The sequence below is a fragment of the Scyliorhinus canicula genome, chromosome 26 (genome assembly GCF_902713615.1).
Source record: "Scyliorhinus canicula chromosome 26, sScyCan1.1, whole genome shotgun sequence".
NCBI classification, from domain to species: Eukaryota; Metazoa; Chordata; class Chondrichthyes; order Carcharhiniformes; family Scyliorhinidae; genus Scyliorhinus; species Scyliorhinus canicula.
The window spans coordinates 20,754,710-20,780,527 of NC_052171.1; the positions used below are offsets into that span (position 1 = coordinate 20,754,710).

A 25,818-nucleotide genomic window follows, 5' to 3' on the forward strand; every position below is an offset into this window, starting at 1 on the left:
CGCACCCAACAGTCTGCATCAGCTCCGGGGTAACCTGGTCCAGAGACTCGACATTTGATTGGAACCCAGCCGGGTCCTGCTGTCTCCCCCCCCCCCCCCCCCCCCCCCCCCCCCCCCCCCCCCTCCGGAGGTTCCTGCCTCCACCTGATGTGCAACAGCTGTGTGGTGCTCACCAGATCATGCCCCAGAAGCCTGTCCATGACTTTCACCGCCGAGGTGTGTGTCTCTGTGCTGGTGGAGGGTGGGGATGGCAGCTATGACTCCTCAACAGTGGCATCCTTGGAGCTCTTCTCCGAGGTGTTCTCTTGGGAGGTGGGAGGGCCGACACCGCCAGCTGGGGATCCGATGGAAGAAGGCACATGTGGTCAGCGAGAGGGAGGGATCATCATGCTGGCATGAACAACTCACGTATGATCCGTGGCTCTATTTCGGTGACCAATCTGTGCTCAGCCACCCCGCAACCCCGTTCCTCGTAGGGGGTGATGACCCTGAGGTCCTGCAACCCTTTGCCCATCTGGGCCCTTTCCCGTTGATTGTGTGCCAATTTCTCCTGTAGTGACATAGAGGGAGGCATCGTGAGCCAAACACTCCAGGCATTGCGAGTGGGGGGGGGGGGATTGGTGGTAGAGTGGGTGGGTGGGGGGGCAGGTGTGATCATCACTGCTGGGCATGGGTGGGGTGCGCTGAGGCACGAGTGTGGTATTGTGCTGCGGCGGGGGGGGGGGGGGGGAGAACCAGACGCAGAGTCGCCGAGTTGGGTGGTCTTGGGATGGCAGGCGGGACCAGTGCCAAGGGGCCGATTCCAACTCACCCGGTGGAGGCTGTTGATCTTCTTGCGGCACTAGGGTGCGGTCCTATTGGTGACATGTCCCGAGCTGACGGCTGTTGCCACTGCCTCCTAGGTGGCACTGGCTGACCTGTGGCTGACTCTTTGACTCCCTCTGGAGAAGAGGGTATCCCTCTTGGACTTGACTGCACCACGAGCCTGGCCTGGTCGGCATCAGCGAATCGCGGAGCTGGTCTGCAGGGTGGCATGACTGCGTGCTGTGGCTCTGCAGGATCAGTTTAAATGCTGTCCCCCCTCATTAGCGGGGAGCTGCAGGGTGCGGTCCCAGTGAATCAGCTGGCGGGACTATCATTTGCGGCGTAAAGCCCGTGGGACATCATTGGATACTGGTGACGGTCTCGCTGGGTCAGCCGTCGGGAAACACCCGGTAGATCCCACTCACCACCACACTTATAACAAATTGAGTTAGATTGCATCAATATGGTTATGAAGTGATGTGATTGTCTAAAATCTGAAGCACAGCCTTTTGCTTGCTCAAAACATGGGATATTTTTCTGTTGTCCCCAATTTTCTTTCTCCCTCTTCTGACTCACAGTGAGGTACGATTTGCCGTCATTAACTGCTGTCACGTATCTCACCCAAGAGGCCAATATTTAATTCTGTTTTCAGACATTGAGTGGTGGCGGGCTATTTGGGCCATTGCAACCAAGCTTGATGCTGATGTTCTGATGTGCACACTTTTTCCAGCAGGTGTCACCAAATCTCGCTGAAAAATGCAAATCCTGGTTGATTTGTTTTTTGCTCAGGGTGAACATAAAACATAGAAGATAGAGAAATACAGCACAGAACAGGCCCTTTGGCCCACAATGTTGTGCCGAACTTTTGTCCTAGGTTAATCATAGATCATAGAATTTTGGACACCAAGGGCAATTTATCACAGCCAATCCACCCAACCTGCACATCTTTGGACTGTGGGAGGAAACCGGAGCACCCGGAGGAAACCCACGCACACACGGGGAGGATGTGCAGACTCCACACAGACAGCAACCCAAGCCAAAATTGAAGCCGGGACCCTGGAGCTGTGAAGCAATTGTGCTATCCTCAATGCTACCGTGCTGCCCTTAAGAACAAATTAATCTACACTCCATTATTCTACCATAATCCATGTACCTATCCAATAGCTGCTTGAAGGTCCCTAACGTTTCCGACTCAACTACTTCCACAGGCAGTGCATTCCATGCCCCCAATACTCTCTGGGTAAAGAACCTACCTCTGACATCCCCCCTATATCTTCCACCATTTACCTTAAATTTATGTCCCTTTGTAATGGTTTGTTCCACTCGGGGAAAAAGTCTCTGACTGTCTACTCTATCTATTCCCCTGATCATCTTATAAACCTCTATCAAGTTGCCCCTCATCCTTCTCCGTTCTAATAAGAAAAGGCCCAGCACCCTCAACCTTTCCTTGTAAGACTGACTCTCCATTCCAGGCAACATCCTGGTAAATCTCCTTTGCACCTTTTCCAAAGCTTCCACATCCTTCCTAAAATGAGGTGACCAGAACTATGCAGCACCCTTTCCTTGATGGTATAACGTAACCCATCTGTGCCAGGTTTTATTCCTGGGGACCTTTAGGCTATATGGAGCGTGTAAAGCAATGCTGTTGAGGTAGGATTTATAGTTTGGGTTGTGGTTCATTCTGAACCTATCAAGACACATTTCTGAGCATCTGTGCTTGATCGTATACACAGTGCACTCTTCTTCCTTGCTTGTCCGAGTCTTGCACAGCCTGACTTCAGCTTGTTCAGGTGCCCAATTGAAACTATTGATGCCTTTTATTCAGCCAATTCCACACTAATGTCCACCTTAAAATGTGATGTGGAATTGCCGGCATTGGACTGGGGTGAGCACAGTAAGAAGTCTTACACCATCAGGTTAAAGTCCAACAGGTTTCTTTCGAATCACTAGCTTTCGGAGCACTTCTCCTTCCTTGTGGAAGGAAGGAGCCTGAGGAAGGAGCAGTGCTCCGAAAGCTAGTGATTCGAATCAAACCTGTTGGACTTTAACCTGGTGTTGGAAGACTTCTTGCTGTGCTCACCTTAAAATAGTTTGCATTTACACAAAAGCAGCTGCATAGTTGTAGCCTAAGTCGAATAGAGAAATGATCATGTTAACTGGACTGTGAGGCTGTCAGTATTTTCAAAACTGAGCATTGTAATAATCCAGAGTCCGTTAGCACAATTATTTTCAGATGGTCTATCAACAGTATGTTGTGTAGGTGAAATAAAAAATTAAAAAGACAGTTGTATGAGCAATGAAAAATGTTGGCCGTGATTCTCCGCCCCCCACGACGGGTCGGAGAATAGGTGGAGGGCCTTCCCGACATTTTTCCCAACCTCCCGCTATTCTCCCCCCCCCCCCCCCACGCCCGCCCCCGACACGAATCACTGCTCCCCGTTTTTTTACGGCAAGCAGCGATTCTCCCCTGGCCGATGGGCCGATTTCCCAGGCCTTTACAGCCGTTTTCACGAACGGCAACACACCTGCTCTCACCGTTCGTGAAAACGGCCGCAAAGTGCCGTTCTGGGTAACCATGGCACCGATTGGCATGTCCGAACCCCGCGCACTCTTTGTTCCTCCGCCGCCCCACTGGATCATTCCGCGGGGCGGCTGAGGGGCATACCGGCCCGCGCATGCACTGGTTTCACGCATATGCGTGATGACGTCATCCGCACATGCGCGGGTTGGAGCCGTCCAATCCGTGCATGCGCGGCTGACGTCATCGTGCGCGTCAGCCGCCGTTAACTTTGGCGCGCGGGCTTAGCGAATTTCGCTAAGCCTGCGATGCCGAGGTTCACGGGGCCCCGCTGCTCGCCCCGACTGGGGAGCAGAATCGGGTCCCGGGAGGGGGCGCGGAGGCTGCAGGGAAACACGGCCGGTTTCACGGCAGCCTTCACGACTCTACGCATTTGCGGAGAATCGCGCCCGTTACATCTGTACGATCTCACATTCTAAATTTGCAACAAAAGCTTGCAGTTATATTGGGCCTAAAACAACTAACGGCATGTCACAGGAACATAATCAGACAAAAACTGACAATAAGCCAATTAAAGAAACATTAGGCCAAGTGAGCAGTACGGTAGCATAGTGGCTAGCACTGTGGCCTCACAGCACCAGGATCCCAGGTCCAATTCCCTGCTGGGTCACTGTCTATGCAGAGCCTGCACGGTCTCCCCGTGTCTGCATGGGTTTCCTCCGGGTGCTCCGGTTTCCTCCCATAGTGCAAAGATGTGCAGGTTAGGTGAATTGGCCATGCTAAATTGCCCTCAATGTCCAAAAAGGTTAGGAGGGGTTATTGGGTTAGGGGGATAGGGTGGATGTGAGGGCTTAAGTGGGTCGGTGCAGACTCGATGGGCCGAATGGCCTCCTTCTGCACTCTATGTTCTATGCCCATGACTTGTGTTATTAACTCTGAATACCAACATTCTAAACACTACAATAATGATCAATAATCTAAACAAAGAGGTTCTTCTTTGAATAGAATAGAACAGTACAGCACAGAACAGGCCCTTCGGCCCTCAGTGTTGTGCCGAACAATGATCACCCTACTCAAACCCACGTATCCACCCTATACCCGTAACCCAACAACCCCCCCTTAACCTTACTTTTTAGAACACTACGGGCAATTTAGCATCGCCAATCCACCTAACCCGCACATCTTTGGACTGTGGGAGGAAACCGGAGCACCCGGAGGAAACCCACGCACACACGGGGAGGACGTGCAGACTCCGCACAGACAGTGACCTAGCCGGGAATCGAACCTGGGACCCTGGAGCTGTGAAGCATTTATGCTAACCACCATGCTACCATGCTGCCCTTAGAAGAATAAAAGGATTCCAGGAGAGCTCTTCATTCACATGTTACCTGCTGATCAACATTGCCCCCTCAAACTACGATATCACATGTTTCCATACACCACGCCTTGCGATGATGTCTACAAAACTACTTACATATTCAGTATATTAATATGTCAAACTACATGCACAACAAAGCCACATCACAACTGTGATTAAAGCTTGGTCAAAGAGCTACGTTTTGATGAGTTAGCTCTCGGAAACGAGAGGGGTGTAGGGAGGGAATTTCAGCGCTCTCGGGCCAAGTAGCTGTCTGATAAAGACATGAAGGTGGCATGGAAGAAATGGAAAATACATGAGAGAAGAGAAATTAAGGAACAAAGAATTCTTTAAGATCTGTAGGAGGTTACAGAGATAGGGAGGAGAGAGGCTATGGTCGGGGGATTTGAACAAGGGGAGAAAAATGTGACGGTCAAGATGCAACTGAGCCAGGAGCCGATGTTGGTCAACGAGCACAGTGGGTGATGGTTGAAAATAACTTGGTGTTTATTAGAATAAGGGCAGCAGAGTTTAAAATTAGCTCAAGTTTATGTAATGTAAAAGATGGAATGCTAACCAGAAGAACATTGGAGTGGTTGATTCTGGAGGGATTAAAAGCATGAATGAGGGTTACAGGAGCCGATGGGCTGAGGTGGAGATGAATAATACTAGAGGTGGAGGTGAAAGGTGTTGGTTGTGGGTAGGATATAGGATCAGAAGCTCCACTTGGTCAAATGGAATGCTGAGGTTGTGAACATTTGACTTAAGCCTGAAACAGAGGCCACGATGGAGTGGGTGGCTGGGGAACCGGATTTGTGGGGGGATGTTCTGGCCGTTCCCGCTGGTGGAATCTTTGGTTCCGCCGATGGTGACCGGCAGCGGAAGGCATGAGTGATGGAAAATCCTGTTGACAGCGACGAGATTGAAATATCCCGCTGCCGGCCAATTCCGGGCCACTCTGCGGCTGCAAAACATATGTTTTATAAATTTAGAGTACCCAATTCATTTATTCCAATTAAGGGACAATTTAGCATGGCCAATCCAACTACTCTGCACATCTTTGGGTTGTGGGGCGACACCCACGCTAACATGGGGAGAATGTACAAACTCCACACGGACAATGACCCAGAGCCGGGATCGAACCTGGAACCTCAGCGCAGTGAGGCAGCAGTGCTAACCACTGCCCCACCATGCTGCCCTTGCAGCTGCACAACATAATAATATAATAATCTTTAGTGTCACAAGTAGGCTTACATTAACACTGCAATGAAGTTACTGTGAAAATCCCCTAGTCGCCACATTCCAGTATCTGTTCGTGTACACAGAGGGAGAATTCAGAATGTCCAAATTACCTAACAGCACGTCTTTCGGGATTTGTGGGAGGAAACTGGAGCACCCGGAGGAAACCCATGCAGACACAGGGAGAACATGCAGACTCCGCACAGACAGTGACCCAAGCCGGGAATCGAACCTAGGACCCTGGCGCTGTGAAGTAACACTGCCTATGCCACAGGACGTGTTGGGGGGCGGGTGGGGTGGGCAGAAAATTCTGCCTCATGGCTTTACACTTCCTGACTTTGAATTGGAGGTGATTTTAGCTTATCCAGTGGTAGATTTTGGAAATGCAGCCTGACAAAATAGATGCAGTGGAGGACTGGAGATAATAATGAGGTTTAGCTGAGTATTACCAGCTGACCATACGTGTAGAAACTGATATGTGTTCGGGTGATGTTGCCAAGAGCACAACGTAGGTGAGAAAGAGAAGTGGAATTCCAGAGGTAATGACATGGAGCAGGAAGGAAACCTATTGTGGGATATTCTTTGTGTCTGGATGAAGGGAAGTGGGACCTGGCAAGAGCAGCTCCATTCAGCTGGACAATGCAGAAAAAGCACCAGAGAAATAGCATGTGATCAACTGTCTCAAAGGCTTCAGATTGGTCAAGACAGATGAGGAGGGATTGTGTACCAAGGTAGCGGCCATATAAAAAAGCTATTTGTGTCTAGTTAGGGCTGCAAAGGACAGAAACCTGATGCAGAGGTTTTGACATAGAGTGAGGGAAAAGTTGGGCAGGGGTTTGAGAGATGACCCTGGGCAGCACGGTAGCATTGTGGATAGCACAATCGCTTCACAGCTCCAGGGTCCCAGGTTCGATTCCGTCTTGGGTCACTGTCTGTGCGGAGTCTGCACATCCTCCCCGTGTGTGTGTGGGTTTCCTCCGGGTGCTCCGGTTTCCTCCCACAGTCCAAAGATGTGCAGGTTAGGTGGATTGGCCATGATAAATTGCCCTTAGTGTCCAAAAGTGCCCTTAGTGTTGGGTGGGGTTACTGGGTTATGGGGATAGGGTGGAGGTGTTAACCTTGAGTAGGGTGCTCTTTCCAAGAGCCGGTGCAGACTCGATGGGCCAAATGGCCTCCTTCTGCACTGTAAATTCTATGTAATGACAACATATTTTCAACAGTTTCTGGGATGGAGGGGAGGTTGGAGATGGATCGCTAGTTGACAATGATAGTGGTCAGGGGTGATTTTGTTTTTAAGCGTAAGGTGATGACGGTTAATTTGAAAACAAGCAACAGAAATATTTGAACGAGAAGGGACTGCATTGTGGTGAATTATAAACCTAGTAATTCACACTGTGTTGTATTATATGTATTGATGAGACCATCAATTTACAAGACACGTGATTGGAAGTGAACAGTAGTTTTAATAGTCTTACAACTGAGCCTGCCTGCGACGAGATGAACTGGCAGCAGGCTCACGACTGCAGAGCTTTATACTTCTGGTTAGTGGGAGGAGCCATGGGCGGAGCCAAGGGTGGAGCCCAGTACAAACGCCTCATCTCCCCTTATGGGCATAGCCGCGCAACGGCTCGTATACAGAGCCCACAAGGACACAATACATATGATACAACACAGTGTGAATTACTAGGTTTATAATTCACCACATTCACCCCCTGTAAAAAAATCAAGTCCAGCGGGGGTGATGGGTCTACAAATTGAGCCGGTCTGGCGGCCAAGTCGTCCTTTGGGATCGGCGGAGCACCGGGGTTGCAGCCTCTTCGGGTGGCTGGGTGGGGGCGGTCAGCGAGTGTACGATAGTGGACTCCGGGGGTGATTCGGTCCGAGCTTCGTACCCGACTGGTTCAACGGGCGACGGGGAGTGCCGGGAACCTATAGGCGTGGGGGCGCGGAGCTCGGGCAGTGAACCTGTAGGTGCGGGAGCGCAGGGCGTGGAGGGTTGGGTAGGGCGCAGTGTGAGGGGTACCTCGACGGTAGTGGTGGTGGAGTTGGATCCTGCAGGCGCCAGGTCCCGGAGGGAAACAGTGTCCTGACGGCCATCAGGGTATTCGATGAAAGCGTATTGGGGGTTCGAGTGGAGTAGGAGCACTCTTTCTACGAGTGGGTCAGTTTTGTGTGCCCGAACGTGCTTCGGAGGAGAACCAGGCCCGGTATCTTCAACCATTCTGTGAGCGAAACCCCCATGGTAGTGCCCCTAGAAAAACCAAATAGCCGTTCGTGAGCTGTGCATAGGAGGGACCTAATAGAATGGAGCGCGTCGGGGAGGACCTCCTGCCAATGGGAGGTCGGGAGATTCCTGGACCGGCGGGTCAGTAGGACAGTCTTCCAGACCGTCGCGTTCTTCCTCTCCACCTGCCCGTTCCCCCAGGGGTTGTAGCTGGTAGTCCTGCTCGAGGCGATGCCCATGTCGAGCAGGTACTGACGCAGCTCGTCGCTCATAAAGGATGAACCCCTGTCGCTGTGTACGTAGCTGGGGAACCCGAACAGGGTGAAGATACTGTGCAGAGCTCTGATGACTGTGTGGGAGGTCATATCAGGGCACGGAATAGCAAAGGGGAAGCGGGGAGAACTCGTCGATGATGTTCAGGGAGTACACATTTCGATTGGTCGAGGGGAGTGGCCCTTTGAAATCGATGCTCAGGCGTTCAAAGGGCCGGGATGCCTTTACCAGGTGAGCCTTGTCTGGTCGAAAGAAGTGCGGTTTGCACTCCGCGCATATCGGGCAATTCCTGGTGATGGCTTTTACCTCCTCGGTGGAGAAAGGCAGATTTCGGGCTTTGATGTAGTGGGCGAGCCGGGTGACCCCCGGGTGGCAGAGGTCATTGTGGATAGCTTTCAGGCGGTCGTCTTGCGCGCTGGCGCACGTGCCGCGGGACAGGGTATCTGGGGGCTCATTGAGCTTCCCCGGTCGATACATAATATCGTACTTGTAGGTGGAGAGTTCGATCCTCCACCGCAGGATTTTATCATTTAAAATTTTGCCCCTTTGTGAGTTGTCAAACATGAAGGCAACCGATCTTTGGTCGGTGATGAGGGTGAACCTCCTACCTGCAAGGTAGTGCCTCCAGTGGCGTATAGCTTCCACGATGGCTTGTGCTTCCTTTTCGACTGAGGAGTTCGGGTTCGGGAGAAAAAGGCGACTGGTCTCCCTGCCTGATTTAGAGTGGCTGCGAGAGCGACCTCTGAGGCGTCGCTCTCCACCTGGAAGGGGACGGATTCTTCCACCGCCCGCATGGCCGTTTTGGCGATGTCCTCCTTGATGCAGGTGAAGGCCTGGCAAGCCTCAGCTGACAGAGGAAAGAGTGTGGCCTTCAATAATGGTCTGGCTTTGTCCGCATACTGAGGGACCCACTGGGCATTATATGAGAAGAATCCCAGGTACCTCTTGAGGGCCCTGGGACAATGAGGGAGAGGGAGTTGTAAGAGGTTGCGCATACGTCCGGGTCGGAGCCCAGGATTCCGTTTTCCACGACATAGCCGAGGATGGCTAGCCTGGTCATGCGGAAAACGCATTTCTCCATGTTATACGTGAGGTTAAGTTTCTGGGCAGTTGTGCCCGGACGTGCATAACTATGAGACCATCAAGCTGACAGCATCAGCTGGCACAGTGATCATGAAGGGAAATTGGCTGTCAGCAGTTCTGTCGTGACAGGAACAAGAGAACAGCAGCTAGGTCTACTGGAGAGGGTGTGATTGGAAAGAGCATAAGAGGAAATGGGGAGAGAAGCTTGAGAAAGGTGAGAGTTGAGGGAAGGGAACTGAGAGGGAAGTTTGGCACGCACAAGGGAAAACAGGATATGCAAAAGACAATTGATTGGATGCTCTCCATCCTAGTGACTAAGAAGCCTTTGAGCTCCTCAGTTGTTATTGGAGATGTGGGATGGGTGGGGATGCAGGTGGCAGTAAAGTAAATAAGTAGGTGTTGTCATGGCATTCTCTGATGATGCTGGAGAATGGGAAAAGCTTCAAAAGGGAAAGCAGGACCTGATGGTTCTGAATTGTGGTCCGTCCACATCCTGTGCCTAGTTGTGCGCAATAACTGTACAAATCTGCACACATTATATTTAAGGGAACAGAGATTAGGTAGCAAGGGGAATGATCAGGGAGGGAGCGAATGCGAGTTGACTGAGGGTAGGAGCGTCCATTTATACTGCAGCTGCCTGTGCAAAAATCTGTCTAAGTTCTTCACTTCATTTTTTCATCTCAGCAACCAAAATAATGGCAGACTGAACATTTATTTTACACAAGATGTAGCTCAGTTACACCTTTAAACATATTTTTCCCCAAGGAGGAGACGAGTCATGGCTACTCAATGGTCTGAAAACCGTGATTTCTGATGGCAATAGTCAAATGATCATATCACTATCTCTCAGAAGCTATCACAGATTCTTGGTCTGCATTTTATGGCCTTGGAATTCCGCTACCTGACCACTGGATGAGTATATGGGCTTCACCTTTCATTTTGACAAATATAGCAGCTATGTTAACTGGACTTTCGGTTGGCTTGTGTACTTGGAGGGCTTTTTCATTTTTCTAAATTACACTGACTGTGCCTAGTTGCACAGAAAGTTTTGTTTCTCAAAGCTGGATACCTGTGAATGCGTGTCGGGGAAAAGCAGAATATTTGCACATGTGCTTTTCCCCCCCCTTTCCTTTTCCAAATAGCCACATGTCAGGAACTGAAAGATTTCACATTTCTTCAAACAGAATGTAGGCTGTTATCATTTTTATATTTATACCTTCTGTATATCAGTACGTTGAATTCATCACAATATGTGTTACATTCCAACACTTCTTTGTTTATTCAGGGACTTCATCAAACGTGTTAAAAGTTACACGTTCAATATCTAGCTGAATTAACACACTTCCAAGTGTTGACACATGACTGAGCAGAACAGGCAGGATTCTCGTGAGCTCTATTGGGTTCTCAGCCTTACTGATTGAGCTTCAATTGATTAGCAGCCTAATTAAACATTACTTCAAGGTGAGCTAATTAATCCCCTTATAATTAGGGCACACAGAACGTAAGTGTGAGCTGAGTGCAGAGAGGCTTTAAAAAAATTTTGCTTACCCCCTCCACCAGGTTTTAGTTTAAACTTTTTTAAAAACAAAATAGATGTGTGACATTTGAGGTACATCAGTTTTGTCTGTTAAACAGTGCGGGACAGCCTTATATTTGACAAAGTTGTAGTTTTCTATTTGCTTGACATTCACAAGCCTGTTTTGAATAGTTTAGAGAAGGCTGGATACAATCTTGGTCAAACACCAAGAAGGTCTGAACATAGCTCTGGTCTTCTTTGAAATTTATCAGCATTTAGTTTAGAAATGCTTCTCTCACCGAAGTAAATACTTTTTTCTTGTGTTTCTCTCATCATTTCACAAAGCATTTGCTTGTTTTTTTTACTAATTGGCATATCTAAGTGCAGATGATTCAAAATGGATCATTATCTGTCGCTTTGCTAATTAACAAGTGATGAACCAAAACTAATATTGGATAAATAGGAATTCTGGGTTTGTTCACTGAGGGATTGCTGTAGTTTTAACCCAGAGCCTCCAGCTCGTATATTAATGCCCAGTTTCATAGCAACAGAGCTGATTTGACATGTGCTGTGTGCAAAATATGCCAGATCAGATTGTCATTGCATGTTGGCAGGGGCATTGGTTAAGACTGAGTGAATAGGTTGAATTCTACTGTACTACCTTTTGTTACAGGATAGCATTGATATTTTGGCAATCATAATTCTGCGATTCAATCCATCTGTAATTCGTGCTCCTAGTTTTTAGTGACTGAATAAGTCAAATTCTATTTTTATTGCGTTTGTGATTGAGACAATGTGATGCATGTTTGAAGGATTTTATAGAATTTTCTATGACAACCATAAACCAATGGTCTGTGATTTAAAAAAAAATAGAGTATCCAAGTCTTTTTCTTTCCCAATGAAGGAGCAATTTAGCGAGGCCAATCCACCTACCCTGCACATCTTTTGGGTTATGGAGGTGAGACCCACGCAAACACGAGGAGAATGTGCAAACTCCGCATGGACAGTGACCCGGGGCCGGGATCAAACCTGAGACCACGGCGCCGTGAGGCAGCAAGGCTAACCACTGCGCCACCATGCTGCCCTTTGGTCTATGATTGTTAATAGCGTATTTCTTCTTAAAATCTGATGAGTTATTAAGTTGTTACGGTGAAATTTTTTGCTGGGAAAGGGGGTTGCCAGTTAATATTTGTAAATCAATGTCATAATGATGAACATTTTTCATATCCAAGTACAAGAGTATGGCTCAATGTATATCAGAGCTCCCACTGCTATTGTCACAAGAATTGCAATGAATTTGAAATTTGCGAGGAAACCACATTCTGTATTATACTAAAATGTCAGTTTTTCCATTTCACATCCTTGACACACTGTTGGAGTTCAACTCTTAAAATTTTGAGAATAGTGTTGACATTGGTTTCAAATTGGTGACTTATCCATATTAGTCATTTTTTTGTGACTTTTGCCTTATACGTTTGTGGTGAATTATAAACCTCAGTAATTCACACTGTATTGTACCACATGTATTGAGCCTGTACTCTGTACTTGTGTGTAATCGCGCGGCCCTGCCCATAGGGGGAGATGAGGAGTTTGTACTGGGCTCCACCCTTGGCTCCGCACATGGCTCCTCCCCCAACTGGAAGTATAAAGATCAGTGCTGTGAGCCTGCTGCCAGTTCATCTCGAGTTAATCTCGTCACAGGCAGGCTCTGTTGTAAGACGATTAAAACCACTGTTCTCTTCTAACCACGTGTCGCGTGAAATGATAGTCTCATCAACGTTTTACATCTTAGCACTTTGGACATTGTGCGTTCTTTACACCATTCTCAATTTTGGAAATAGTGCTGAAACGTACTAATATTGTAATTAGCCATTGGAATTTTCAGAAGGAAGCTAATCAGCCCATTAGGTCTGCCGGCTATAAAATCTATTCGGGGGGGGAGGAGGGGAGGGGAGGGAGGAGGGGGAGAGGGAGGGGGGAGGAAGGGGTAGGAGGGGAGGGAGTAGGGGAGGGGAGGGAGGAGGGGGAGGGAGGAGGGGGAGGGGAGGGAGGAGGGGAGGGAGCGGGGAGGAGGGGGGTGAGGGAAGGGGAGGTGGGGGGGGAAGGGGAGGGAGGTAGGGGGATGGGAGGGGGAGGGAAGGGAGTGAGGGGAGGGGGGGTGGGTAGTGGGGGAGGGGGGTGGGTAGTGGAGGTGGGTAGGGGGAGGGAGGGAGGGGGTGGGTAGTGGGGGATGGAGAGGGAAGGGAGGGGAGGGGGAGGGGGAGGGTGGAGGGGGGGGGGGAGGGTGGAGGGGGGGAGGGGGAGGGGAGGGGGGAGGGGAGAGGGGAGGGGAGGGGGAGACAGGGAGAGGGGGAGGGGAGGGGGAGAGGGGGAGGGGAGGGGGAGAGGGGGAGGGGGAGAGGGGGAGGGGAAGGGGCCCTGACTAGGCTGGTCCTGTGGAATGTTTGCGGGTTAAATGGGCCGGTCAAAAGGAGCCATGTGTTCGCACACTTGAGGCAACTCAAGGCGGACGTGGCCGTGTTGCAGGAGACACACTTGAAGGTGGGGGATCAGGTTAGGTTGAGGAAGGGGTGGGTCGGACATGTGTTCCATTCGGGATTGGACTTTAAAACGAGGGGGGGGGGGTGGAAATCCTGGTCAATAAAAGGGTGGCATTTTACTCCCATGTGCATAAGGTGTACTCCCAGATAGATTTCTTTGTGCTGGACAAAACGCTGCTGGCTGAGGTGGTGGATACTGATCTGTGACAACCACTGTTTTGTTCCGGGAGGGCCTGACTGGGGGATTTAGGAGGTGGTAGCGGGCAGGGATTGAGAGATTTGGTGATCTCTTCATTGAAGAGGGTTTCCCGTGCCTGGAGAGATTAGAGGAGGAGTTTGAGTTATCGGGTGGGAACAGATTTTGGCACCTACCGGACTTTGTCCGGAGGCGGGTTCCAAGCTTCCTTCGCCTCCCCCTAAGGGGACTACGGGATAAGGTGATGTCAAAAACAGGGGTTGGGGACGGGAGGGTCTGGGAAATATATAAGGAATTGATGGAGTGGGAAGGAGTCCCAATCGGAGAGATGAAGAGGAAGTGGCAGGAAGAGTTGGGAGGGGAGTTGGAAGTCGGACTATGGGAAAAAGCCTTGAGGAGAGTCAGTTCATCCTCGTCCTGTGCCATGCTTAGCCTGATCCACTTCAAGGTGGTCCTCAGGGCCCACATGACCATGGCCCAGATGAGGAGGTTTTTGAGGAGATGGAGGACAGATGTGGGTGGTGTGGGGGGAAACCCGGCGAATCACGTACATATGTTTTGGGCATGCCCGAAGCTGAGGGGATTCTGGCAGAGATTTGTAGACTTCATGTAAGAGGTCCTGGAAGGGAGGGTTACTCTGAGTCCAGAGATGGCAATATTTGGGGTGTTGGAAGATCCGGGGGCCCAGGTGGGGAGAGAGGCTGACGTTTTGGCCTTTGCCGCCCTGGTGGCCCGGAGACGGATTTTGCTGGAATGGAGGGGCTCGGAGCCTTTAAAGTTAGGGGTGTGGGTCAGTGACATGGCAGGGTTTCTTAGGCTAATGAAAATTAAATTCGCCTCAAGAGGTTCAATTCAGGGGTTTGCTCGGAGGTGGCAGCCGTTCATCAACTGACCGTCAGCAAAAGGCGGCGGGGGGGGGGGGGAGGCATGGCATTGTAGGATAAGGAAAGGGAATCTAAGATACGGGCAGTCAGGAGATAGGGCCGGGGGCTAGGTTAGGGGCAGCACGGTAGCATGGTGGTGAGCACAATTGCTCCAGGGTCCCATGTTCGATTCCTGGCTTGGTTCACTGTCTGTGAGGAGTCTGCACGTTCTCCCCGTGTGTGCGCGGGTTTCCTCCGGGTGCTCCGGTTTCCTCCCACAGTCCAAAGATGTGCGGGTTAGGTGGATTGGCCGCCTAAATTGCCCTTAGTGTCCAAAATTGCCCTTAATGTTTGGTCGGGTTACTGGGTGAGGGGGATAGGGTGGAGGTGTGGGCTTGGGTAGGGTGCTCTTTTAAAGAGCCGGTGCAGACTCAATGGGCCAAATGACCTCCTCTGCACTGTAAATTCTATGACTCGATGGAAGTTGGATATGTTATTGTGATGTTGTTGGGAGTGTCGGACGCTCTGCTGTTTCGAATGTTTAAATATTAAAATTATAAATGCTTCAATAAAATGTTTTCTAAAAAAAAAGGTAGTGAGTTTCAGGCAGACCCCCACCACCACCTGGGTGAAAGTATTTCTCCTCAACTCTCTTCAAACCCTTTTACCAATTGCTTTACATCTATGCCTGCTGATTATTGACCTCTTGGCTCAGGGAAATAGATCGATACTATCCCTTTCAACTCAGCCCCTCCTGATTTTACACATCTCAATTAAATCTCCCCTTAACCTCCTCTGTTCTAAAGAAAACTATTAATAACTTTTAAAATATCTATATCGATAGCCACGAGGAAAGAATGGATAGACTGGGGTTGTTTTCTGTAGTAGGAAGTCATTACCTTGCTGTGACAGGGAAATCGCAATGAAAATAGGCATCAATTGTGGTCAGACAGCATTGTTGCAAAAGAAAAAGAAGCTTCTCGGCCAGTGTCAAAAACCTCTCTTCGCACTAATCGGTGGTAGCTAACTGGCATTGCCACAAAGAGATGTCAGGTTTATGGCATTGTCAGAGATTATGTTTCTTCATACATCATCAAAGCTCAGAGAGGCCGACCTTTGAAAACCCAGAGTTTTGTCTTTCATATTTTCTCCCCTCAATTTGATTTGGCCCTTTGTCTTATCTTCCAATAATGTCCAGTTAATTTATTTGAATCAACATTTTCCACTTTTCCTATCCACCACAAGTTGGTACATTTTACCCATTAATGTTTTAATTAAGGAACTGGAGGCATGTGTATTCCAGTTCCTTCTCCTCATTGCATTCCTTCTCTGTCAATGACTTGAAGGGTGAACTGGAATCTTCAAGTTTTGGATGTCTCTTTTTTTCAAGGGCAGTGCAGGCTGAAATATGCCTTCAATATTCTAAAGAGTTGCACAAGGGAAAGGATGACATTTTTGAACAGTCCATGCGAGAGTTGGACCTTTCATAGGTTATCAATCAATCCACAGTTCCGGAGGATACAGACTGGAAAATGTAGAACCCTGAAATACCCATGAGTAAACATCTATTGGAGTAATGGAATAGCATCGCCAGTGTGGCAAATTGTGAAATTAAATCCAGTTAATCTGCTGATTTATGGCATGGTCCTCGACAAATAGTTGTGGAAGCTGTCAGTCTGCTACAAAAATTCATACCCTGCAGGGGAGGGAAGCAGCTAATGTGTGGAGCTTTGAGCTCCAGTGAAGCAGCCAATGTGTACTCCCAGTTGGCAACAACCCATAGCTGGTTGCGGGGAGGGGATCACTACTTTGATCGGAGTTCCAAAACTCGAAAGCTGTGTCATCAATTCAATAAATTCATCATTGGTCTTCCAGACTTTACCTGACCGTCTTGTACCTCAGCTGAGATGTGAGAAGATGAATCTGACGAGTACTTTGAAAGCTGCTGCTTAGGAGGGCAAAATATTTGGTGGGATGCATCATCCTTAAATGCTGCTTCATTCTCTTTTCCTTTATCCTTGCCGAAACCCCGGGCGAACCCAGTCACGCTAGAAAGATTGCTGCGGGAGCTGTTTGGAGACAGAGAACCTGTGGGTCCTATCCTCAGTTGCTGGCCTGAAGAAGTATTTTCCAGAACGTGATATTACAGCCTAATGAAAACGGCCGGCAGTTTCAGGACCATCTTCTACAGAGAACAGAAATAGTTCCATCAGACTTCATCATCCAACAGCCTGCTCTGTTTTCTGCAATTAATGGCGATAAATTTTCCCCTCAAATTGAACCTTCTTTTCCTTCACCTCACTCCCGCTCCACTAAAACTGTATAAGCTCATTGAAGAGGAATGTTACAAAAGTGCAAGGTTGGAAGATTGTAACATAATAGAAATTCATCTTGGAGGTTAATGCTGAATAGATAGGCCGGGAGTTTCCGCTCCTGTTCGTGTCACAACAGCAGGAGGGGAAGATAGGGCGTCATTGTGAAAATTTGCCGTGATTGCCACTCCCCCCATCCGTGGCGGACTGTGCTTTCTGCCCTTCAATGTTGGGAACCTTGTTAGAATACTTACTACATAATGGGCCTCTCTTTCTCAGGTCTATACGCTATCATCATACCTTTCCCCCTTCGTCAAAACATTTACCCGTGCTGGCATGCTGTCAGAATGGCGTGAATCATGAGGCATGCACCCAGCGAGCACAAATTCAAGAGGAGGTGTATGGTAGAAGCCGAAGAAACAGGATACATGACTCACAGCATTGTTTTCTGACATTGACCACTATCAGCACAGCAGCACTTCCCAACCAGCTGGATGGCTCTGTCCTCAAAGCCTCGACTTCTGGCACCCCTCCGCCCATCTGGGATATCTCCCTCTTGTGTGCTGCTTTGCCCTGAATGAAAACATACGGAGAGCGTGTAATCAGGACATGTGCCAGATTAGATAACAAGGAATTCTGGCATGTGTGGATGGTGAGTGGGACCAGCGAGGTGATAAATAAATAAATAATCTTTATTGTCACCAGTAGGCTTTCATTAACACTGCAATGAAGTTACTGTGAAAATCACCTGGTCCCCAAATTCCGGCGCCTGTTCAGGTACACAGGGAGAATTCAGGATTCTCAGCTGGTACGGGAATTGAACCTGCGCTGCTGGTCTTGTTCCGCATCACAAACCAGCTGTCTAGCCTACTGAGCTAAACCAGCCCTGCAGGGAAGATGAAGAAGATGTGTTTGGGAAAGCAAGTGTCTCTTGAGTTGGCAGTGAATGAGAGAGAATTACAGAATCATAGAAGCCCAACTCAAACTCCGGTGGCAACATGTAGATGGAGGTTGCACGTTGCGGGAGGTGGCTCCCGCTTGTGCTCGGTTTTTGGCCCTTTTCACCCAGTTTGTGGTGGGAACTAGTCTGTAAACGTATCCTAACAGAGTTGTGGGCACCAGAAGATGTTGAAATCCCAAAGAAAGAATATTGGGAGAAAGGGAACGAGCGCTGGTCTGCCAGAGAGCCAAGGAGCACCATAGTTGAAGTTACGAATGAACACCGTGTCATCAGGTGCGAAGTGTCGAAGAGGTCGACATCGAACTGGGAAATGCCATTGCAAATCTTGGTTACGGCGCACGTTTGCATCGATATCTGGTAGAATCAAACTCAAGTCGTGAACGAAGCCTATAATCCATTAACCTCTCAGTGCGGGCTGGCTACCCCAGTTACTGCATGGGCCTGGCCCTGTATGAGAACACTGCTGCCTCACAGCACCAGGGACCCAGGTTCAATTCCGACCTCGGGTGACTGTGTGGAGTTTGCACATTCTTCCCGTGCCTGCGTGGGTTTCCTCCCAAAGATGTGCAGGTTAGGTAGATTGGCCATGCTAAATTGCCCTGAGGCAGGGTTAGAAGGATAAGGTGGGGGACTGGGCCGAGGTAGGGTTCTCTTTCAGGAGTTTGTGCAGACCCGATGGGCCAAATGGTCTCCTTCAGCACTAAGATCACCCCAAATGAATGCAGTCCACAGGCCATCAATAGTATGACTGTCTGGCACTCGTTCCCCGTGATATTGTTGACATGGAAGAAATGCATTCATTCAGCATATTGGATCGTATACTTTGTGTTGCCATATGTATTTTTCTTTTCTTTTCATGTTCTAAATGATCTGTTTGAGCTGCTCGCAGAAAAATTATTTTCACTGTATCTCGGTACATGTGACCATAAACAAGTCGAAATCCAGTCTTCAACAACGGTGTCAAATGCATCTGACATTGGCAATGCCACAAGCACTTTATATTGAATGAATTGAAGAAACCCACATGGGTCTTTCAGGTAGCAGCCCACGATGCGGTGTGCCCTGGGAATCGACATATTTGTATAGTGCCGCTAGTAGCAGTATTACGGGAATTAAATTTTTAACCCCCACCCCCCAGGAATGCGATTTTGGTAAAATTTTGAATCCAAATGAGCATTGGGAAATATATGTTTCATGAATAATGCATTGGATATCTGGCACAGAAACAGATAATTTGGCCCAACCAATCCATGTTTGGCCCAACCAATCCATGTCCATCCTTCCTTATTTGAATATCATTGTAACCCCGAATTCGTTTTCCCTCACATACTTCTCTCGCCTCCCCTTAAATAAAACAAAATTATTCCCTTTAACTCCCTGTGGTAGCGATTTCCACTTTCTCACCACTCATTAGGTGCAAAAGGTCCCTTCTCAATTTCTTGTTGGATTTCTTGGTGACTATCTTGGACTGATGGGCCGACTTATGCTCTTCTCCAAGAGGAAGCATTCTCGCTGTGTCATTTTAAATATCTCGACCGAGTCACTCATCAGAAACACAGACTGTTTTCTTTCACTGTTGCTATTGCAAGCACTGTCTTCAGCCAAACATTTTCTTCCATCCTCGCCTAACCTTTAGATTCTGAGTTCAGCCGAAAAGACACTTAACTACAACTATAGTTTCAAAGGTTCTGTGATGGTGCTGAAAATCTGCTAACTGCAAAGAGTCCCTGTGTGCGTAAGAGCTGTCATCTTATTCACTGGTTCTTAAATTAAGCATTAGCTTGAATTTTTCAGCTAGCTAATTTAGGGATTGGTCAAAAACTCCATGGCAATGGGTCTGTTTAAGCGTCAGTTTTTAGCCTTTTCAATTTTAAATTCTTTTTTCTTCTGACACATCTGCTGCCTGTTCATGAAGTCTTCAAAGGAGCGAAGAGTGTCAGTTGAATAAATTGTATCAAGTCAATTTAAATCTATTAAATAATTGGCAGTCTGTTGCTTCAATTGTTCAAGGATTTTAAATTGACCTTGTGTTGCACAGTATTTCTCGATTCACACAAACAAAGTTTTTATTTGTTTTTAACTTGAATTTGCTAAATCAGGTCCCTGCCTACGCAGATTAGTCTACAGTGCTCCACTTTAGTAGGGCGAATAAACTGACAACTAATCAGCATTGCACTGGCCACAAAAAGAGAAATATTAGATGTCCAGGCAATCGAGTGTCTGAACATATTTAATTCAAATCTGGCTTTTTTGGATTTTAATCTCAATGTGGTGAAGGGCACAGTCTTGACACCTGTGCCACTGGTAACTGGGCGCGATTCAACCAGAAAATATCTAAGTGTCATTTTGGGTGAGTTTGGCGGGGTGTTTCCTGCTGACGTTTTGGGTGAGATCCACACCGCTATTCAACCTTACCTTGGGGAGTTTTCCCCCACTCAAGCCCACACTTAGAAATGTTTTCAACACTGGGAAGCTGAACTTTCTGGTGAGGCCAGCTCCTCAGAGATGGGACGCCACTTTGAAAGGGTTCACCGATCTCTAAATGAGGTTGAGGGTCTCCCACACTCCCCACTCATGGGCAATTCACCCCCTCCCAGCAGATATGGGCATTACCCTGTGCCCCCCAAGTGAGGACACCCCGATATGGGTACACTGGGGGGACCCCATTTTCAGGCCTCCTCTCCACTCCTTATGGCCCCCCCCACCTTTTCAGGAGCTCCACTGTTAGAACTCTCCAACTATTATGAGGCCCATTCATATCCACCCTTCACCCCCCCAGCCTGCATAGCCCCCTCATCCCTCCTTTCATGGACATGGCCGTCCTCGGGTCCCGATCCCTGGCACCTGGGCATGCTTGCACTGCCACACGGATACCCTGGCAGTGTACCTGCCAGCCTGGCAGTGCCATCTGTGCTCCTGTGCATTGTCACAGCAGCAATGCCAAGGTGCCCAGGTGTCAGAGGGAGAGCCACCCTACTTATCCCAAACCACCCAGGGTCTCTAATGGCCTGGGAACGCCCACAAGTGATGTTACCCCTGGTCTATGTTTGTGTGGACCAGTACTAAATGGCGCCAGGCTCAGGCCCCACTGGGGAGGCCGTTAGTTCCCGGGCGCTGGGAGAATCCGGCGCAGACATAAACAAAGAAGCCTAATGGCTCATTTAAATATGCTGATCTGGATCTCGGCCAGTGATCTGGATCTCGCCTGGATGAGTGCAGCTCCAACAACACTCAAGAAGCTCGACACCATCCAGGATAAAGCAGCCCACTTGATTGCTCCTCCTTCCATAAACATTCAAACCCTCCACCACCAAAGAACAGTAGCAGCCGTGTGTACCATGCACAAGATGCACTGCAGTAATTCACCAAGGTTCCATAGACAGCACCTTCCAAACCCACGACCAGTACCATCTAGAAGGACAAGAGCAGCAGATACCCGAGAACACCACCACCTGGAGGTTCCCCTCCAAGCCTCTCACCACCCTGACTTGGAAATATATTGGCCGTTCCTTCACTGTTGCTGGGGCAACATCCTGGAACTCCCTTCCTAACAGCACTGTGGGTATGCCTACACCTCAGGGACTGCAGTGGTTAAAGAAGGCAGTTAACCACCACCGTCTGTGGGTGGGTAATAAATGATGGGCTAACCAGCAAAGCCCACGTCCCGTAAATAAAGTGAAAAAAAAACAAGTACACCGACGAGAGCCAGGAAAACAGGTCCAGGGGGCAGAACGTCCAGATTGTGGAGTTGGTAATTGAGAGCCATACCCCCACGGAATACTTCTTGGACATGTTCTTCAAGATGGTGGGTGAAGGTGGATTCACGTCCCCACTTAAATTGGACTGGGTGCATCATTTACTTTGGCCAAAGCTTCGACCTTAAAGGAACTCAAAAATGGACTGAGTAGAGCTAGAAGGGGACATGAACAAGCCCTGGTGGGAAGGATTAAGGAAAACCCCAAGGCGTTCCACACTTATGTGTGTGTTTTATAAAAAAAAAAGGATTTATGGTTATTTAGAAAAACATAGCTTGATTAAAGATAGCATGGCTTTGTGAGGGGCAGGTCATGCCTCACATCCTCATTGAATTCTTTGAGGATGTGACAAGACACATTGATGAAGCTCGGGCAGTGGATGTGGTGTATATGGATTTTAGTTAGGCATTTGATAATGTTCCCCATGGTAGGCTCATTCAGAAAGTATGGGGATATGGGATAGAGGGAAATTTGGCTGTCTGGATACAGAATTGGCTGACCAAAAGAAGACAGCGAGTGGTAGTGGTTGGAAGGTATTCCGCCTGGAGTTCGATGACCAGTGGTGTCCCACAAGGATCTGTTCTGGGACTTCTACTCTTTGTGGTTTTTACAAATGTCCTGGATGAGAAAGTGGAAGGGTGGTTCAGTACGTTTGCCAATGACGCGAAGGTTGGGGGTGTTGTAGATAGTGTTGAGGGTTGTTGCGGGTGTCATGTGAGAGTACCTTTAAGAAACGGGTGTTTATAAATGGGTGTGTGTATAAATATCTGTCCTGAGAATACCTTTAAGAAAGGGTGTTTATTACTGCAATGATGTCAGAGAGTGGGTGGAGCTGGGCTGTCTGTCAGCTTTTTACTTGCGCTTTAGACTTTGGCTGCAGGGTGGGTTTGGTTTCATTTTAATTTTGGAGAAGCTGCAATCACAGCAGGATGTGTGTGAATCTCTGCAAGCTTATCCATGTTCATTTGCTAATTTCAACGTGGTAACTGTTCTCAGTAGTAAAGTTAAGCCTGATGTCTTTCTGTTTTAAAGATTTTTTTTAGGCCTTATGGATGTTAAAAGGACAGCTTAAACATTACTTAGTGTTGTATTCTTTGGGGGCTGTATTTGAATTGATGGTTGCTAAGATGTTCACTGTATGTTTTAAAAAGGTTAACTTGAGTTCATAGAATAAACATTTTTTGCTTTTAAAAAATACTTTTCCATTTCTGCTGTACCACACCTGTAGAGTGGGCCGTGTGCTCCCCATACCACAATCTATTGAAAGTTGTGGGTCAGGTGAACTCCTTGATACACTTTGGGGTTCTCTAAACCTTGGCCCATAACACAGGTTACAACAGTACATTGACAGGATGCAGAGCTGGGCTGAGAAGTGGCAGATGGAGTTCAACCTCGATAAATGTGAAGTGATTCATTTTGGAAGGTCGAACTTGAATGCTGAATACAGGGTTAAAGGCAGGATTCTTGGAAATGTGGAGGAACAGAGGGATCTTGGGGTCCATGTACATAGATCCCTCAAACTTGCCACCCAGGTTGATAGGGTTGTTAAGAAGGCATATGGTGTGTTAGCTTTCATTAACAGGGGGATTGAGTTTAAGAGCCGCGAGGTTTTGCTGCAGCTTTATAAAACCCTGGTTAGACCACACTTGGAATATTGTGTCCAGTTCTGGTATCCTCATTATAGGAAGGATGTGGATGCTTTGGAGAGGGGACAGAGGAGATTTACCAGGATGCTGCCTGGACTGGAGGGCATGTCTTATGAAGAAAGGTTGAGGGAGCGAGGGCTTTTCTCACTGGAGTGAAGAAGGCAGAGAGGTGACTTGATAGAGGTGTAGAAGGTGATGAGAGGCATGGATAGAGTGGATAGCCAGAGACTTTTCCACAGGGTGGAAATGGCTGTCACGAGGGGACATAATTTTCAGGTGATTGGAGGAAGGTAGAAGGGAGATGTCAGAGGTAGGTTCTTTACAGAGAGAGTGGTGGGTGCGTGGAATGCCCTGCCAGCAGAGGTGGTGGAATCAGAGTCATTAGGGACATTTAAACGACTCTTAGACAGGCACATGGACAGCAGTAAATTGAAGGGGTGGAGGTTAGGTTGTTCTTAAATTAGGATAAATGGTCGGCACAACATTGTGGGCTGAAAGGCCTGCACTGTGCTGTACTGTTCTATGTTCTATCCACCGCGTGCGGTAATTGTGTGATTTCATAGTAAAAAGGAAAAAGACCCGTTAATTCCTACTCTTTGTTTCCTGTCTGCCAACCAGTTTTCTATCCATCTCAATACACTACCCCTAATCCCATGGACTTTAATTTTTTTAATAACCTCCCCGGACAGGCGCCAGAATGTGGCGACTAGGGGCTTTTCACAGTAACTTCATTGAAGCCTACTCGTGACAATAAGCGATTTTCATTTTTAATTTCAAATAGGCTTACATTAACACTGCAATGAAGTTACTGTGAAAAGCCCCTAGTCGCCACATTCCGGCGCCTGTTCGGGTACACAGAGGGAGAATTCAGAATGTCCAAATTACCTAACAGCACGGCGTTCGGGACTTGTGGGAGGAAACCGGAGCACCCGGAGGAAACCCACGCAGACACGGGGAGAATGTCCAGACTCCGTACAGACAGTGACCCAAGCGGGAATCGAACCCGGGACTCTGGCGCTGTGAAGCAACAGTGCTAACCATTGTGCTACCGTGCCGCCACTAATCTCTTAATGTTAGACTTTGCAGAAAGCCTTCTGGTAGTCCAAATAAACTACTTCCACTGGCTCCCTCTCATCAACACTTCTTGTCACAACCTTGAAGAATCCAGGAGATTTGTCAGGCATTGCTTCCCCTTTATAAATCCATGCTGACTCTGTCCAATCCTGCCACTGTTTTCTAAATGCTGTGTTCTCATGGATTCCATTGCTAATGGATTCTGGAACTTTCCCCACTACTGATGTCAGGCTGACTGGTCTATAATTCCTGTTTTCCCTCTATCTCCCTTTTTAAATGGAGTTACATTTTCTAATCCTGCTTTGTTCCCAGTCTGTTCCCTCCTTCCTTGCTGTTTGTTTGCCAGTGTAACTCAGTCAGGTTCCCATTCCTGCTCTGTTTGGACACTTGAACCAGTTTTAGGAAATGTTGTGTCTGAGTCTGGACCACAATGGATTACTGCTTCATAGCGAGAGAGGGACCCTTTAGCAAGCTAACCACCTGATTGGAAAATGAGCAAATATCCTTGTTGAATGTTGTTTTGTTGCGGGAAATCAGCTGTTTAACCCATTTTTAGGCTTAAGGATTGCTTTCCTGCCTACTTTCTTGACCCTGTTCTGAAGCAGTGCAGGTTGGGAAATTTTGCAGAGCCGATTGTGAGTGCAGAACATTCAACAAGGATATTTGCTCATTTTCCAATCAGGTGGTTAGCATGCTAAAAAGTCCCTCTCTCGCAGTGAAGCAGTGATCCATTGTGGTCTTAGAAATGAGAATGATCAATAAATAATTGATTGGGTTCAGAAGGGTACTTTGGTCGAACTAAAACAGGAGTTTGTGAAAGGTGTATCAAGTGATATTCACCTTGAAACTTGGGTTGTGCTGATTCCCAAACATGAAGGATACCATGGTGTCAGATCAGCAGCACTGGACAATCAAACAAGCTGCAATAAACTTTAGAAATAAGACTTCAGGCTCCAATATTTTCATGAATAATGCTGTGAGAGATAAGTAGAATTTATTTTAAGCATTCAGAACTTTCACAAACACACTGTACTTGCTGGTTAGTCATAGTGTTCCCTTGTGTTAATTTTTGGATGATGATTTCACAGCCTTAAAGTAAGCTGTGTTTAGGAGTAAGTCATTACTCAGGGAAGCCCTTTATCTTGTTCCCAAGGTGATGGCTAGTTAATTCGTGTTCTAATGATTTGTCATTGGGATGAGCCAGGAACTCCCTCCTCCACCCCACACACCTACTCCCACACAGACACATTCATGCTGCATAACTAATTGGATTTCCTTCCACCTACGTGGTATAGCCTTCTCCTTCTGTTCACTGCCTGACACCCCTTTGGCATCGTTATTTTAGAAATGTCATCAAATGTTTGAAAACCAGCAAAATCTAGAAGCAGCCAACTCCAGCTTCCTAAAGTTAGCAAATGGTATTGTTCCATTTACCCTTTGCGAACCAAAGTACAGCC

General features: G+C 48.0%; 1 protein-coding gene across 4 annotated transcripts in view; it reads left to right on the plus strand.

Moving 5' to 3' along the window:
* LOC119957425 (phosphatidylethanolamine-binding protein 4) overlaps positions 1-25,818 on the plus strand; it is a 581,902-nt gene that overhangs the window by 197,843 nt on the left and 358,241 nt on the right. The window lies entirely within an intron of this gene.